This window comes from Bos indicus, chromosome 12 (genome assembly GCF_029378745.1).
Source record: "Bos indicus isolate NIAB-ARS_2022 breed Sahiwal x Tharparkar chromosome 12, NIAB-ARS_B.indTharparkar_mat_pri_1.0, whole genome shotgun sequence".
In the NCBI taxonomy this organism is placed as follows: domain Eukaryota; kingdom Metazoa; phylum Chordata; class Mammalia; order Artiodactyla; family Bovidae; genus Bos; species Bos indicus.
Window position 1 is genome coordinate 54,114,485 of NC_091771.1, and position 7,207 is coordinate 54,121,691.

Here is a 7,207-nt window from a genome sequence, read left to right on the forward strand (position 1 = left end):
AGTGAAAGTGAAGTCGCTCAGTCATATCCGACTCTTAATCGACCCATGGACTGCAGCCTACCAGGCTCCTCTGTCCATGGGATTTTCCAGGCAAGAGTACAGGAGTGGATTGCCACTGCCTTCTCCGATATCAACCATACCTCAATGAAAAAAAATTACAATAAACATCATACAGAGTCAAAACCCCCTTCTCTCTCTAGAGTAACCACTTTGCTGAAGTTGAAATGTATCACTTTCCTCCATTTTTTACATATGTATGCTGTGCTGTGCATAGTCACTCAGTCATGTCCAATTCTTTGCAACCCCATGGGCTATAGTCCTCCAGGCTCCTCTGTCCATGGGGATTCTCCAGGCAAGAATACTGGAGTGGATTGCCATGCCCTCCTGCAGGGGACCTTACCAACCCAGGGATCAAACCCAGGCCTCCCACACTGTAGGTGGATTCCTTACCATCTGAGCAACAAGAGAAGCCCATATAGTACTATCAGTTCAGTTCAGTCACTCAGTCGTGTCCGACTCTTTGCGACCCCATGAATCACAGCACGCCAGGCCTCCCTGTCCATCACCAACTCCTGGAGGTCACTCAGACTCACGTCCATCAAGTCAGTGATGCCATCCAGCCATCTCATCCTCTGTCGTCCCCTTCTCCTCCTGCCCCTAATCCCTCCCAGCATCAGAGTCTTTTCCAATGAGTCAGCTCTTCGCATGAGGTGGCCAAAGTACTGGAGTTTCAGCTTTAGCATCATTCCCTCCAAAGAAATCCCAGGGCTGATCTCCTTCAGAATGGACTGGTTGGATCTCCTTGCAGTCCAAGGGACTCTCAAGAGTCGTCTCCAACACCACAGTTCAAAGCATCAACTCTTTGGCGCTCAGCCTTCTTCACAGTCCAACTCTCACATCCATACATGACTACTGGAAAAACCATAGCCTTGACTAGACAGACCTTTGTTGGCAAAGTAATATCTCTGCTTTTCAATATGCTGTCTAGGTTGGTCATAACTTTTCTTCCAAGGAGTAAGCGTCTTTTAATTTCATGGCTGCAGTCACCATCTGCAGTGATTTTGGAGCCCCAAAAAATAAAGTCTGACACTGTTTCCACTGTTTCCCCATCTATTTCCCATGAAGTGATGGGACCAGATGCCATGATCTTCATTTTCTGAATGTTGAGCTTTAAGCCAACTTTTTCACTCTCCTCTTTCACTTTCATCAAGAGGCTTTTTAGTTTCTCTTCACTTTCTGCCATAAGGGTGGTGTCATCTGCTGTGTTTTGAACTTTGAATTCATGATGCTATGCTGTACTTAATCATTTTGTGATGCTTTTATTCAATATTATATTTTTAAGATTAATCCCTGTTGATACACATAACTATTAATGTATATCATTTATTTCAATAACATCCCATCACATATTAACTTATTTATCCATATATTTGTTTGTAGATATGTAAATAATTTGCAAAATTATGGCTGTTAAAAACAATGCTGCAGGGTGGCAGGTGGGAGGGAGATTCATGAGAGAAGGGACATATAGGTACCTAAGGCTGATTCGTGCTGCTGTATGGCAGAAACCAATGCAATTGTAATTACCTTCCAATTATAAATAAATATTTTAGAAAAAGAAAAACAGTGCTGCAACATCCTTGCACACACATTCAAACATTTCAACTTCAGGAAAGTGATTATTTTTTTTCATTTTTTAAAATTAATTAATTTATTTTAATTGGAAGCTAATTACTTTACAATATTGTAGTGGTTTTTGCCATACATTCACATGAATCATCCATGGGTGTACATGTGTTCCCCATCCTGAACCCCCCTCCCACCTCCCTCCCCATCCCATCCCTCAGGGTCATCCCAGTGCACCGGCCCTGAGCACCCTGTCTCATGCATCGAACCTGGACTGGCAATCTATTTCACATATGGTAATACACATGTTTCAATGCTATTCTCTCAAATCATCCCACCCTCACCTTCTCCCACAGAGTCCAAAAGTCTGTTCTTTACATCTGTGTCTTTTTTGCTGTCTCGTATATAGGGTGATTGTTACCATCTTTCTAAATTCCATATATATGCATTAATATACTGTATTAGTGTTTTTCTTTCTGACTGACTTTACTCTGTATAATAGGCTCCAGTTTCATCCACCTCATTAGAACTGATTCAAATGTATTCTTTTTAATAGCTGAGTAATACTCCATTGTGTGTATGTACCACAGCTTTCTTATCCATTCGTCTGCTGATGGACATCTAGGTGGCTTCCGTGTCCTAGCTATTGTAAACAGTGCTGCGATGAACATTGGGGTACATGTGTCTCTTTCAATTCTGGTTTCCTCAGTGTATATGCCCAGCAGTGAGATTGCTGGGTCATCTGGCAGTTCTATTTCCAATTTTTTAAGGAATCTCCACACTGTTCTCCATAGTGGCTGTACTAGTTTGCATTCCCACCAACAGTGTAAGAGGGTTCCCTTTTCTCTGCACCCTCTCCAGCATTTATTGTTTGTAGACTTTTGGATCGCAGCCATTCTGACTGGAGTGAGATGGTACCTCATCATGGTTTTGATTTGCATTTATCTGATAATAAGTGATGTTGAGCATCTTTTCATGTGTTTGTTAGCCATCTGTATGTCTTCTTTGGAGAAATGTCTGTTGGTCATTTATTTTTCTGGAATTGAGCTGCATGAGCTGCTTGTATATTTTTGAAATTAATTCTTTGTCAGTTGCTTCGTTTGCTATTATTTTCTCCCAGTCTGAAGGCTGTCTTTTCACCTTGCTTATAGTTTCCTTTGTTGTGCAAAAGCTTTTAAGTTTAATTAGGTCCCATTTGTTTATTTTTGCTTTTATTTTCATTACTCTGGGAGGTGAATCATAGAGGATCCTGCTGTGATTTATGTCAGAGAGTGTTTTGCCTATGTTCTCCTCTAGGAGTTTTATAGTTTTATAGTTTCTGGTCTTACATTTAGATCTTTAATCCTCAGTCTAAAGAGAAATGAGGGCTTCAATGCTGTATGTTTATTTACTGAATAAAAAAGATCTGTACATTGTTGATGGACTGTAAATTGGTACAGCCACTGTGGAAAACAGTATGGAGGTTCCTTAAAAAACTGAAAATTGACCTACCATATAATCCAGTAATTTCACTCCTAGGTATATATCTGGAAAAAAAATTAATTCAAGAAATTAAATGCACTCCAAAGTTCATAACAGCAGTATTTACAACAGCCAAGACATGAAAAAAATCCAAATGTTGATAAAAAGACAAAACAGATAAATAAGATGTTGTGTGTATATTCCACACACAATGGAATATTACTTAGACATTAAAAAGAATGAAATCGAGCCAATTGCAGCAACATGGATAGACCTAGAGAATACTATGCTTTCTGAAATAAGACAGAGAAAGACAAATAGTATATGATATGGCATGTGTGTATATGTGTGCTCAGTCACGTCCGACTCTTCGTGACCCTATGCACTGTAGCCCACCAGGCTCCTCTGTCCATGTATGTATCATCTAAAAAGTAATACAAATGAATATATATGCAAGACAGAAGCAGACTCGCAGGTATAGGAAACAAACAAGTAGTTATCCAAAGGGAGGGGGAAGAGCTTGGGATAAATTAGGGATGAAATTTAAAAGTTACAAACTGCTCTGTACATAATAGGTAAGAAACAAGGATATATTGTGGGAGTCACAATTTTTAACAACAACAAAAAATACACAGAAAGGAATAAAAGAATGAAATGCTTTTTTTCTGCAGGATGTTGCATATCTGGTGTGAAAGAGCAGAAATATGCGAAGAACTTGAATCTTGGATATGTTAATATCATGAAACTAATGAATCTGCCAGCCCTGGAAACACCCTCCTTTTGATCTTCTTACAACATGAATACAGAAAATCCTCAGTGTTTAAGTCATTTTGAGTTAGGTCATTTGTTATTTGCTTCCAACAGCATCCTCACTGATGTAAATATAATAATAAGCAGGCACTATGTCAAGCCCTACAGGTATAAAGACAAATAGGTCAAAGTTTTCTCTCTTTTTTGGGCTGTGCTGGGTCTTTGTTGTGGCACGAGGACTTTCTCTTGCTGTGGCACACAGGCTTAAGTTGCCCAGAGGCACATGGGATCTTAGTTCCCCAACCAGGGTTCAAACCCAAGTACCCTGCATCGATAAGCAGATCCTTAACCACTAGACCACCAGCAAAGTCCCCAAAGTTTTATCTTTAAGTTGTTCTTATTCTAGTGGAGGAGATAAAACCTATAAAAACTTAATCATATTAAGAAACAGCAAGAACAACGATGGAGATGTGTGTGGGCATCATGGGAGAAGAGAAGAGTGAGTGAGAACCTGGCTATAGAACAAATGAATGAATATGTGAACCCAGCTTGAGAGTTTGTAAATAGCTTCTTGGAGGTGCTAATACTGAGTTAACATTTAAATGCCTTGCGGGTATTGCTCACTTGGTCCTCTTCCGAAAGACTGAAATTTTTTAATTAATTTTAAGTGAAAAGTACCAAAGAAGATCACTAAGCTATTCCCTTCTCTAAATGAAATTATCTGTCCATTCAGCCAGGTCACAAAAGTGCATTACCTGAAGGAATTTAGGTTGGAGAATACATTTTTTTGTAATGTAAAGAATAAGATTATTAATAAAATGAAAAAGACTGGTTGTTCAAACAAACATGAAGTTGATAATAAAAGAGATTTAATGTTCTTAGGAGGAACTGAGATAATCACATTTCGTTTAGAAAAACTTCTGCTACTTACTTTCGAAGCATTATCACACACAGCAATTTCTTTAGTCCTTATCTTAATTCTCTAAAGTGTCTAAATTCAATCCCATTTTGCAAATAGGGAACTGCAATGTCAAAAAGCAAAATTATTTGTCAAACTTGGTGTCAGAATTTGAACCCAGGTCTCCAAATCCCAAGGAAAATGCTCGATCAACCACCCAACTCCAAGGATAAACCTCTGACTCTCCCTGAGACTCTCTCATACAACCTGCTGAAAATGCATGGACACACGCAGGGAAAAGAATCAAAGCAGGGACAACTCAGAGCCCAGAGGACTATCGACAGATGTCCCATGACCTGTGCAGGCACATTCTGTCAGTCCCTTGAGGGCACAGGAGCTTCACACGACCAAACTGACAGGTTGTATGAAGATCCAGACTCATTACAAATGACCCTCTTTTTCCTTTTGTCTCGTTCCTTCTGAGCAGCTGGCATCTTTCAGCAAATTGTCGGTATTATATTTAAGACATAGTACATCATTAAAATAAAGCTCGGGGCTAATAATTATGTCTTGTTCAGGTGTTTTATGGCTAAAGATTCTGACTTTCCCCCAAGGTTTCCAACTCACTCTTCTCCAAATTGCTTCTCTAAGGGCATTCGTTACATTGTGGACGTGTCCCCAACAATTAAATAGCAGTTTAATCCTCCCCCTCTTGATCTTTCTTTTGAGGTAGTGTCCCGGAGTCTACGCTACTTCCACTTTCAAGATGGTATTGATGGAGTCCTCAATTGGCGGGCGAGAGCGACTGCACACAGAGGTTAATCAAAGTGGAAAGCCCAGCTCTCAGCCTTCATGTCACTCATGCTTCACAACTTCATCTGTTTATCAGCCATCTGCCCACCCCTCCCTTTTCTGCCTCCATCTCAACTACTATTCAACAGCCAGCAAGACACTCAAAGCACTGCATTTCACTGTCAGGTAGGACAGGACTAGATGACCCAAGTATTTGAACTCTATAACTTATCTTATCCATAAAACAGATGGCCAGTAGTCCCCACTGCCATTCAGACTTATTGTGAAAATCAAATGAGATCATGTTGTAAAGTGACTTTATAACTTGTAAAGAAGTTAGTGAATACTTGAATTATAGAAAACATTTTCAAGTAGATCGCCTCTTCAGGAGCTAATGAATCCTGGTAGTTTAGGGGTTGCAATGAGGAGTACTCTTGGTTAGTTTACATTTGAAATAGAAACGTTATGGAACGTGTCCTCTGATAAGCTGGCCTATAACAAGGCTGTGCTGGGTGACAGAGAAAATAAAAAGGCAGCAAAACCATTACGTTTATTTTAAGGAGCCCTGGGCTGTTCCTCCCACATATTCCCAAAACAGAGAAACTCCAAATCAGCCCTTTTCCACACATCTATTCAAAGAATCTATGTAAGGATACATCCATTTCCTTCTTCAGGGGATCTTCCTGACCCAGGGATCAAACCTGGGTCTCCTACATTGCAGGCAGATTCTTTACAGTCTGAGCCACTAGGAAAGCCCCATGTAAGTATACTTCCGTAAATTATCGACCTACTTGTTCAGTGTCTTAGCTTTCCTACCATCTGGGATTCACAAAAAGCACCTTGACCCAGACATTCAAATCAATGCCCCTTAACCTAATTTAGTTGGATATCCCATAACAAATAGCTGAATTACTTTGATTTTACCATTTTTGATCAGAAATAAACACTTTGGGCGTTCCCTGCGGGTCCAGTGGTTAAGAATCTGCCTTGCGATGGAGGGCACACGGTTCAATCCCTGCACAGGGAACTAAGATCCCACATGCTGCAGAGCAACCAAGCCTGTGTGCTGCAACTCAGAGTCTGCAGGCCACAACTGGAGAGTCCATTTGCCACAACGGAGGTCCCAGCCTGATGAGAGTATCCTCAGCAACAACGAGAATGCTGTGTGCTGCAACAAGGACCTAACACAGCCAAATAAATGATTAAGGAAATAAATAAATACTTTTAAAATTAAAAAAAAAAAATAAGCACCATGAGTGCTCGCTTTGGTAGGAAATGTACTAGAACTGGAACCATACGGAGAAGATTAGCATGGCCCCTGTGCAAGGATGACAAGCAAATGTGTGAAGCATTCCATATTTTTCAAGGTGGATGAAGTTGTAGTGGTCCTACAGGCTCATCATGCCAAGAAAGAAGCTGCCCAGAAGGTGGACACTGTTGTTGCTGCTACCTCTTCAGTTCAGTTCAGTCACTCAGTTGTGTCCGACTCTGTGAGACCCCATGGACTGCAGCATGCCCAGTTTCCCTGTCAATCACCAACTCCTGGAGTTTACTCAAATTCAAGTCCATTGAGTCACTGATGCCATCCAACCGTCTCATCCTCTGTCATCCCCTTCTCCTCCTACCTTCAGTCTTTCCCAGCATTAGGGTCTTTTCCAGTGAGTCAGTTTTTCACATCAG

The 7,207-nt window shown here is 40.6% G+C and overlaps 1 non-coding gene across 1 annotated transcript; it reads left to right on the forward strand.

Annotated features, from left to right (window-relative positions):
- Window positions 1-6,786: 6,786 nt before the first annotated feature.
- LOC139186303 (U6 spliceosomal RNA) lies at window positions 6,787-6,890 on the forward strand. Its single transcript, XR_011569900.1, has one exon. It is a non-coding gene; the product is annotated as a U6 spliceosomal RNA (small nuclear RNA).
- Window positions 6,891-7,207: the final 317 nt, after the last annotated feature.